The 10877-nt window shown below is 47.6% G+C and overlaps 1 long non-coding RNA gene across 2 annotated transcripts; it reads right to left on the bottom strand.

Moving 5' to 3' along the window:
• Positions 1–4231: 4231 nt before the first annotated feature.
• On the bottom strand, positions 4232–7768 carry LOC140699769 (uncharacterized). Of its 2 annotated transcripts, none has more exons than XR_012078004.1 (2): positions 7470–7768; positions 4232–5749 (listed from the first exon to the last, which is right to left on the bottom strand). It is a non-coding gene; the product is annotated as an uncharacterized lncRNA (long non-coding RNA). The 2 variants fall into 2 exon arrangements; XR_012078003.1 differs by having other exon boundaries at positions 4232–5732.
• Between the last annotated feature and the right edge of the window lie 3109 nt (positions 7769–10877).

Genomic DNA, 10877 nt, shown 5'->3' with positions numbered 1-10877 from the left:
AAATTAGATTTGTGGGGCAGTTAAGTTCAACAGAAACAACTAATTAGGGAAGAGTTTTCCGGCTTGAATTAGTTTTGACCAGCAACCTCCACATACCCTCCCACTCACATCCGCAAGGTACCCCCACCCACACCCTCCGACACACAGCCATCCGCTTCGGGGAAAGGAGCGCAGGGCCTGGGGGTACCAGGTGCTCAGGCCTGGTCCTGAGTCCTGTGTCTGTGGTCCTCACATCGTGGTTCAAATCCTGTTATTCTACGGCCGGGCTCCCCTGCCCTCATTACCAACCTTATCACAAATGCTTTTTCTCCTTGCTATGATTTCTGTCGCAGGCTCATAGCAGATCAGATGGCCATGAACTTGCTCTGTGCTGGAAGCGTCCCCTCTTTTCCTCTGATGCTATCTGCCCCAAAGGGAAGGAGGCCACATTTATCAAATACCCTCGATGTCCCAGGCATTTCTGATACAAGATTTCATTTAAGCTCCATGATAATCTCAAGAGGCAAGTACCGTGCCCATTTTCTAGATGAAAAATAGGGGCTCCGAGACGTGTGTAGTAGAACCAGATAGACTTTCCTGGCTTGCGTAGGGGGAGTGGATACTGATGCTCTTGGGCCAATCTCTCGCCATTCTGTGGCTGCAGCTCCTCTTCCCCCGGGCCCCTGCACACTCTAAATTTCTGTTGAGGATTTCTGCATGTGGCTTCTGATCGGTTCCTTGGTGTGGGGGAAAGAAATCATCACGTAGAGATGAAAGAAGTGGACTTCCTCCCTGTGTGATGTCAGAGAGCCCAGCCCCCAAGGAGCCAAAATAAGCCCTTCTCTGCCAAACTGTCTAGATCCTTAACCTGTCTGCCTCCTGGTGACCCGAGAGGACCCAGGGGTTCTTGATCACTTACCTCCTGGACCTCCCTGATGGTCAAGGTGACATATAGGACACACATACAAGGGAGTTTCTGGGTCCCAGCCATTCCCACAACTTTCTCTCTCACACACACACACACACAAAAACAACAAAAAGTCTATCGGAGAATCATATAATGGTGACAAATTAGGGAATATGCCTTACTCCCTCCACAGACCTACCTGGCAATCAGAAAGCTGCACTTTTGCCCCCAGGGGAGGCTGGCAGCTTGCATTAAATTTCTTCAATCTTCCATCCAGGCAAAGGAGATTTCCCCACAAAGATACTGGGGTGAGTCTCAAATTTATCCCTTCCTACCCCTAAGGGATACATTTGGCAGTCTGAGATTTGCAAATGTTAATCACTATATATAAAAATAGATAAAAGAAAAAACAAATTTCTTCTGTATAGCACAGGGAAGTATATTCAATACCTTATAATAATATGAAAACAATTATGTGTGTGTATGTGTATATATATGTGTGTGTGTGTATATATATATATATATATATATATATATATATATATGACTGGGACATTATATTGTACACCAGAAATTGATGCATTATAACTGACTATACTTCAATTTAAAAAATTAAATTAAAGTAAATTTTAAGAAAAGATACTGGGGTGAGAAAGGGAAGTGGATGCCAGACAGGAAAAAGCATTCAATATTATGGAAGCAGATCAGGGTCCCAGCCAGGATCGTGGGTCACAGTGCACATTAAGGAGGGGGACCTGTGAGATGCAGTGGGAAAGGGGACAAGGAGAAAGCTGCCGGCATGTCCTGAGTCCCTCTCATGGGGCCCTGGTGGTTTCGTCCACTGAACCCTTGTGGAATTGTTGTATCTTTATCTTGCAGGAAAAGGCATTCAGGACTCACCAAGGTAACGAGATTTATATAACTACAAGCTACAGTGTATTGACCCAATGTATTTCTATTGATTAGAAAATTATTGAGCAAGTGGAAAATGCACATTATATGAAAAACTTGGAAATGTGCATTAATAAAAACACATTATATATGTGCCAAGAGTTGTATGTCCGTAACAAACAGTCCTGTGTAACAGAGGACTATCTTTGAATCTAATAAATGCCTCCCGGTAGTCACAATGGAATTAAATCTACCAGTGGTCCACGGTGTTCCTCAAAATGGGCCCATGTCTTCCAGGAGCTTTGTCACAAGAGCAAGTTTGAAAATCACCAGCCGGTAGGATCCAGCCCCAGCACCTTTGCTGAATATTCAAACCTCCTCCCATCACCCCTGCCCTTGCCCAAGGCAGAGAAAGAGAAGCATGTTTTCAGAAAAAGGGCACGGGGGAGGGCTGAGAGGGCACAGAATGTTCCTAGAACAGATAGAAGTTTAGCTTGACAGAGCTTAGGCTGTAAGACAGGAGAGGAGAGGAGAGAAATGTGGCCTCTGGGCAGAACAGAGCATGGAGGGCCTGGTTCATCTAATTAGGGATGGAAATCTTCTCAGAGAGGCAGGCATGAGCCCAAGGTGGATGGTAGACCAGGAGATGTGTGCACATATTTCCACCGTGAGAAGAATTCTGGGCAGCCGTGTGCAAGGTACATTGGTAGAGGAAGACGGCAGAGGATGCTCTTATCAGAGGTGGTGAAAGAAGACGTAAGGAGGTGAACTGGGCAGAGCTGGGGGAGGCAGCTGAAGAGAAGCACTGACCAGGATGGGAGGGTGGCATCCGTGCGGACTGCAGTGGACCCGGAAGCATCCCAAGCTGCTCTAGGATGTGACCATGGGGTAAGCTTGGAGACCAAGGATGGGTGCCACTCTGTGACTATGGGAACCGTGAGAACTCTTACACCATGGCTGTATCACACCGGGCCCCCATCCTGACCCTCTCCCTAAGGCACAGGAACAAATGTGACTTTGCTCGTAGAAGGGGGGGCACCTCACCTTTACTGTTATGACACTTCACTCTGAAGTTTTCTGTCCCTGCTCACCCATACCTGGCTCTTTCAGGGCCCTTTTTACTTCTTGCCTTCTTTTCTCACTGTGGATGCAGCCTGAGGGTAGCACTGGCCTCTGGACCTTCCTCTGCTGGGAAATTGATGATTTTAAGCCCGTCCAGTAGGGGCAGTGGGCTCAGCTTGCCCTGGTCTGCTCCCCTCCTCACCGGGCGGTCGTGGCCCCTCCCCTTCCTCTGATCTCTCAACCCCCTGATTTTCTATGCCCTCTCCCGCCCCCTCCCCACTATGATTTTAGTGATGGTGCTTTTCTTCCCGCTCCTCAGCAGCTCCTGAAGTTCAGTAGGACCTCTTGGATGGAGCTGTTCTGCTCAGCCACTGGAGGGGAGAAGCCTTTGAGCACATCCAGGGACCTGCTGGGCCTTTCTGCAGAATACGGGTGATAAAGATGCTGGGTGAAGCATTAGCCAGCACTCGGAACAGGAACTGGGCCACCTGCCAACCCAAGCCCTTGCCAGAACCATGGCCAAGTGAACTTTCCAAGAGACAAATGACTGTCTGCAGCATAGTGCCTGCAGAAGCTTCTAGACCCACAGAGAGGGAGCTGAGTGAGGGGAGGGCCCCTGAGTGTGTCTGCGTCTGGGGTATGTGTGTGGCTGAGGCCACCATGGGTATGGCCAAAGGTCAACAGGACACAGAAAGGAGCCCGGATAGGGGGAGGGCTGCTTCACAATTGCATGGGGACAAGGACGGGCTCCTTGGTGAGCGTAGCTCAGCCCACCTGGAGGGACACCTAAGTGCATCTGAGGGCACCAAAGGAGGACTGTCACAGCCTGAACAGGTGCTCCTGCCTCCTCCAAAGGCCTAGCTCATCTGATCCCTGAATCTGGGATTTGCCCTCCTCCTTTCTCTCCGAGACTTGCGCTTTGGTAGAGCTCCTGTGTGTTCCACTGGGGTAACAGCAGACATCACTCCTCAGTCAGCCCCAGAGCAGGCCAGGAAAAGCCTCCCAGTGCCCCTGCGCAGTGCTCAGGTGAAAACCCCAGTCACCTGCCACATTCATTACCCCAATCAGTTCCTCCACTCAGATGTTCCAATCACTCACTCCAACCCTTACCCCAATCAGCTACTTCAATCACCTGCCCCACCAGTCACTCCAGTCACTTACCCCAATCAGTTGCCCAAATAAATTACTCCAATCATCCCAATCACCCACCACATTCAATTACCCCAATCAATCAGTCAGGCTTGGGCAAGAGCCATGGCCAGTGTACGTTCTCTAGTTCAAGTTTCCTTCTCTTCCACTGCACCCTGTTCTATGCCAGCTTCCCCTCCTTTCTCAGAGATCCAAGCTTTCTGGGAAGGCCACACTCAAAACGTGTGTGAATTAAGTCACCAGTCCCTGTTTATAGAGCATTTATTCATTTGACAACACCCTCTAACCTGCCATCTGCACCAGGCACTGTGCAGGGCCGGCAAAGGGAATGAAATGGAGATGAACAAGCCACGCTCTGTTCCTGTGGAGCCCCGGGGAAGGGAGAAGGTGCTTGCAGCTTCAGCCAAACATGAGTCACAGTAGAGGCACAGATATCCACGGTGGGGCTCCAGGAGATCAGACGGAATGTCATTGGGGAGGGGATGTGGATTCAGGCCTGGGAGGAAGAATACACTCTTGCAGGCAGAAGTTGGAGACCCCAGGGGATTTGGAAGAGCGTGAACCAAAGCAGGGAGTCGGACAGTGCCAGATTCTTTGAGAAGCAGCTGGATGTAGACTTGGTTAAACACAGGGTAAGTCGATGTTGGAGAGAAAGGGGAGGTCATTCTGGACACAGACTGCAAATGGCCTGGAAGGCTAAGCTGAGCTTGGCCTTTATTAATCAACAGGGGGAAAGGGGGATCACTTGGAGTGAGGCAGGGCAGAGCACAGGGCACTCCAGAGACGGGCTCCGAGCCCCAGCACCTAAGCAGGCAGCCAAGGGTGTGGGTGGCAGACAGTCATGTGAGCATGGCAGGAAGTGCAAGGAGACCAGCCAGCAAACAGGCAGCAGGGCCTCTTGGCATCCCTCCCTCTCCACCCCTGCAGCCGAGAGGAGACTCAGGGAGCTCCTTCCTGCCAGGAAGACTGGGCCAGGGGCTCTGTGGACCACTTTCCCCACAGACACTCACCCAACCATCAGCAGCTTCAGCTCTTTCTGATGTATTCCAGAGCATCTCTGCTAAGAAAAAGGTGAGGCTTTCTCACTTCAGTTTTATTCTATATGTCCTCTCTGCCGTAATCACCTAAATTCATTCGAAAATGGCTAAACCTACAGCAAAGATGAGGAAGAGATACTTGCATCTTCTGAGCTGGTCCCTGAGCACATGGTTGGGTCCGAGGCCCATCCAGCCTCCAGCGCGCCCGACGAGCTGTCTGTGCGGTCTCTCTCCAGCCGAGAAGGGCACGTCCAGCCCGGGCAGGCCCAGCGGCAGCCCCACCACAGGGAGCCCTCTGCTCTTCACGCTCCACTGAGAGTTTTCAATTGACTGTAACTTCCTTTTCAGAAATCTTCTTTGGCTTCAAAGCTACAGAAGATTGTTCTCCTTGGGGACTGCAGAGATGTTCAAAGTTTGCCTCCCAGAGATGACCGGAATTAGCTTGAAGTGTTTTTAAATGGGCATAATAACACTGCTATTGTCCTTGATTCTCAAATGCAAACATTAAAATCTTCAGACATAAAACGATCTTGAAAATCTCATAGAAATATAGTCTGTTTAGAGCTGAGGCCAAAAATTAAAAATCCCCTCCCCAGGAGGGTACTGGTCAGCTTAGAATGAGAGACACAGAAAGCACAGTGTGTGTAAGAAGATCATCAAAGCGCTGAGACAACTCCAGGTCTCTCGATCCAAAAGACCTCACAGACCTGAATATAGGAGAAGACTGGAAATGAATAAATGAATAAAATCTGTAACACAATTTCAAATGGAGAGGAATATGACAAAGAATGGACTGAGGAGTGACAAGATTGAGGGGGGATGCTATTGTAGGGGAGCCAGGCAGGACCCCCTGAGCAGGTGCTATAAGAGAAGAAACCAAATGGACAGGAAGGAAGGAGCAGTGCTAGAAGCTGAGGGACGAGGCTTCCAGCAGGAGGGTGGACTGTGCAATGGTCTTGAGGCAGGCGTGAGCTGGGCAGTTTGGGGAGTAACAGGCCATCCAATATGGCTGGAGGAAATGAGAAAGAGGGCGTGAGAGGAGAGGAGGTCTGGAGGGAGACAGAGTCCAGGGCTTTTAGGACAGGAGCCAGGAAGCTGTCTCTGTAAAGGGTCAGCTAGATATGTAAGCTTTGTGGCCATTCAGCCTCTGTCATATCTCCCCAACTCTGCTGTTGGCTCAATGAAAGCAGCCACAGGTGGTGTGTAAATGAATAGGTGTGGCTGTGTGCCAATAAAACTTTATTGACAAAGACAGGCGGTCTGCCAGATTTGGCCAGAGGACTGTAGTTTGCTGACCCTTGTCTTGGAACCTTGCCAGCCAGGGTGAGAACCTTGCCTTTTACTGCTCATGTGAGAGAAGCTATTTAGGATTTTAAGCCTAGGAGGAAAGTGACCCGATTGATGCTTTAGATCATTCTGTGTGTAACATGGAGAAGGGATTACGGGATAAGAGCAGAAGTAGGGGACCGATCTGAGGGCTGTTAAAGTTCTCTGTGCAAGAGAAAATGGAGACTGGATCTACAATGATTGTGGCAGGGATGATGCTGCTCCCCTGCATCTCCAGGTCTCCCCTTGGGTCCATGGTAGGATTGCATCTTCCACCCCTGTGAAATTAGGCATGGACACGTGGTTTACTTCAATCAATAAATGTGACGAGTCAACATCTCTAAGCACTTGCACACACCTTGCTCTTTCTTTGCATACCGTGGTAACATTACAAATTCTAGAAACTCTGTCAACCTGGGTCCTTGAATGAGGACAACATGGAGCAGAACCCCTCATTGACCAGCAACATAATGTGAAGCAAGAGCAAAACTTTTGTTATTTTAAGTCACTGAGAGTTAGGGCCTGTTTGTCACTGAGGCATACCTTAGCTCATTCTGACTGATAACAGTAGTAAGTTGGGAAATAAGCCAAGTGGCTATGCTGAGGGGAAATTTTCAAGGTAAAATTTATGAGACTTGCTGATAAATTAATTACAGGCTGTTTGCAAATAAAAGAACTAAAGGATGACTCCTAGGGAGTTTGGTCTGAGCAAATTGGGTAAAAGATGGCACCATTTAATGAGAAACAGAAGGCTTGGGGAGGAGTGGGGAGTCTAGTGTAAGACTGGCCAGGTTTAAATAATAGTTCACCACTAACCAGCTTTGTAAGTTGAGCGACTTACCCAGCCTTTCCATGGTGAGTTTTCTCATCTGTACAGTAGGGATAAAAATAGTATTTACTTTATAGGTTTGTGAGAGGGATGTGTGGAGATGGCTCACACGAACCACTTAGTCTAGACCCTGGCACAAAGAAACTCCAAAATGCATGTTAGCTATTGTCATCACCGCCACCACCACCGTTATTGTTATTATAATCAGTATCTTAAGAGCTTGTTTATTTTGAGTCAACCCCATGTGCTCAGTCAGTTTCAGGTACCCTGAGAAGTCAAATTTCTGTACCTGCCCTGAGGCCAAAAACAGCCCAGCCTGGCCTGGCCTTCCCTGGTCCTTCCTCCAGACAGTTCAAGCCCAGACACTAGCCAGCCCGCTGTCTGGCTCCCGCTCTCTGGCTCAACTTCAAATGGCTGTTGGTTGCTGATCATCTACAGGAGACCTGGCCTTGCTTCCGCCTGCTTTGTCCAAGTCCAGATGGCCTGAGCAGACCAGCCAGGGGCAGGACTCCTACTCCCACAGTGAATCCAGACTGCGAACAATGCTGGCTGGCATGACTCTGGCACTGTCTTCCCTTTATCCTGGACTGCCCCTGTCAGGGGGGTGAGGGGGGGCAGGTGGAATCACAATAGAAGTTCTAGAAAGTTCTAGAATAACATCACTCAGGAGTTGCAGCTACTTGGTCATGAAGAGGAGTGACTCTCTTTTGCATCCACTTGTTTATTGTTTATACCATCACTTGTGTGAATTTTTTTTAGATTTCACGTATAAGTGATACCATACCGTATTTGTCTTTCTTGGACTTATTTCACTAAGCATAAGAGGCAAGCAGAGAGGGACAAATTAAGGGTATGAGTTGAACAGATAATGAACTACTACGTACAAAATAGATAAGCAATAAGGATACACTGTATCCTTGGCAATTATAGCCATTATCTTGGAATAACCTGTAATGGAGTATAATCTGCAAAAAGACTGAATTGCCATGCTGTCCACTTGAAACTAACACAGCACTGTAAATTAATAATAAGTTAAATTCAATTTGAAAAAAGAGGAGTGAGAACATGAGCACAGCCTTTGTGCATTGGTCCACAGCCTGAATTAAATGGTTACTTTTCCAGGTCAGAGTGGCACATTCGGGTTTTGTAGCAGAGGTTGTGATGCACCCAGCGCCCCCCACCTTTTCAAGACCAGATCCCTATTCCCCCAGCTGCCAGCAGTGTTGGCTGCTACAACAGCTGGAAACTCAGGTGATGGCCACGTCCGCTCCTAGAGAGGATATTCAGTGACTGGTCAGCACAGGGATAGAAAAGTCCAGCCCCCTCACCCCCTTTTCCGCAGGTCATGTTGACTGTGCCATGTGCCCTGTGTGAGTGGCTGAGGCACCAGTTGGAACCACCTTGTGATCCAACTTCCGTCTCTGCCCAAGTCTGTTTCCATAACCCTTCACATGTGCTGTTATGGACAGCACTCCCAGTAAATTTCCTGCAAACGAATCTTAGACTCTGAGCCTGCTTCCCAGAGAGTTCTACCCATGGCAGGCTGTTCCCGACACACATGGGAAGAACCTAGATCAAAGTGGTGTGCAATGTTCTGTCTCACCGGGAAGGGAGTCAGGTCTTTTATCATTTGAAAGCAGACATATTTAGAAGAGAAGAGAAAAATTCTCAAGTGCTACTTTGGCCACTAGATACAATTCTTTCTCTGGAGGTGCTGATGTCTCGGGAAAATTCAGTGTCTCGATGTTTCTCAGATGGTTGCAGTCCCAGAAGGAAGACTCACTGCCTGTGGGTCTGTCTGCTGTCATGTTGGCAGGTGCAGGTGGATTTGTGCTCCCCCTTTCCCTCTAGATGTGCAGGAAAATCTGAGATCGATTTACAGAAGGTGTGTGTGAGCCTCTTGCATTTTGTGCAAAAGTATTTTAAAAAATTAGTTTCAGAGGTATTTAAATACTGTCTTTCCATCTTGAAAAAATCAAATCAAATCCTATAGATCTGAATGTGTATTTGAATACGCTGATAACCTGGGAAAGGCTGGCCTGGAAGTAAAAAGAGAAGAGATTGTTAACTTATCCTGTGATAGACCTCTGTGGTGACTGGTTTGCCACATTAGGATGCATTTTTTTGTCATGAAAAATGTTTTTAAAAAGCTACATTTAAAAAGAGAATAAGAAAAAGAAAAAGAAAACAAACAAACAAAAGCTAAATGAAAAAATCATAAAAGTATTAGGGGGAAAAAAGAGATTATTTTTACAACTTTAGGGTGTGGGGTTCCCTTCCCCAGGAAGGAAGATTCAACACCCAGAAGCCATAAAGGAAACAACTGGCTGATGACTCTCACAAAAATTAAAAACTTCCGTAGATCAAAACACATAATAAAGTTTTTTTAAAAAAAGGGAGCATTTGGAATTTTCTAACAAGCAAAGGATTTATAGGCAAAAATGGCTCTTACAAATCACACACACACACACAAAACAATCCAATGGAAAAATAGGTAAAAAATTGGAGGAGACCATGGAGATGAAGACAGTGGATGTTGGATATTAGAGATCTTAAAAAAAAAAATTCAAGTATAATTGATTTCAATATTGTGTTAGTTTCAGGGATACAGCAAAGTGATTTGGTTATACATATATATGTATGTGTCTGCAGTCTTTTTTTTTTTTTTTTGTATTCTGGGCACTCTTTCAATCTTGGTTTGTGTGAAGACCCCAAAGGTCAAGCACAATACAGTAGATGCCAACTAGCCTAAATTTCAGCTGGATTCAAGGCCTGCTGAAAGGATTTTCTAATCACCCACGTCCCAGCCATGTGAGAGGCAGAGATGACAGGGCAGCTGGTCCCGGGCTGGTAGGGGTGGGGCAGGACGGGCTGGGAGGCGTTGCCAGAAGGGAACAAGCAAAGGAAGGAACCACAGGCTCCCCAGCACCTCGAACAACCTTAGCCTATTAATCTATACTCTCCTGAGAGTTTACTAAGTAACAGGAAAGGAGGAAAAATCAGGAAAAATCTTCCACAAAGAAAATGCAGAAGAAGCAACAGAGACAAAATCTTGGAACCTGGAAAGCAGATGCATGAGTGGTCACGATGGAGCCCATCTGAGAAGCCTGAAGGCTGAGCAGGTGGCAGGGGAAGCCTGGAATAAGCAGAGTTTTCCAGAAAGGGGCAGGGATTGCCAGTGACAGTATTTCTGCAAGCAGCAGTGTGCGTGGAGCTGAAAACGGAGGAGAAGTTAAAAATTTGTTTGAGAATGTTTTGGCCCACGGTCCCTTGCCCCAGTTTGTACAGGTGAAAAGCTACTTCCCCATCATCCTGGCAGAAGACGAGGGAACCAGAGGGTTCTGAACTCAGAAACCACGGGCACAGATGCAGGTGAGGGCAGCAGGCTGACCACGGGGATGACAGTCAACATGCTGAATGCTGAAGCCCCTGCCCTACACCTCCCTCGGCCCTAGAACCAGGAACCAAGCAGGATTTAGGATGACTTTTCTCTGGGGATACTGGCCAGGCCAATAGAATCTGTGCAGACACTGGCAGTTCAGGGAATCCCCAGTAAAATGGTCCAGTCTTTCTCCAACAAAGCCCCACTCAGACACCCAGAGCTTCCAGTGTGTGTCTAAGAGCCTCAGTGGTTACATCAAGTCAGAGGTGAAAACTATCAAAGAGGGAAAAATGAACTTAGAGGGAACAGAGATAT

The sequence above is a fragment of the Vicugna pacos genome, chromosome 11 (genome assembly GCF_048564905.1).
Source record: "Vicugna pacos chromosome 11, VicPac4, whole genome shotgun sequence".
In the NCBI taxonomy this organism is placed as follows: Eukaryota; Metazoa; Chordata; class Mammalia; order Artiodactyla; family Camelidae; genus Vicugna; species Vicugna pacos.
The sequence above is the reverse complement of the archived record's forward strand: the minus strand, read 5'-3'. Positions and strand labels throughout refer to the sequence as shown.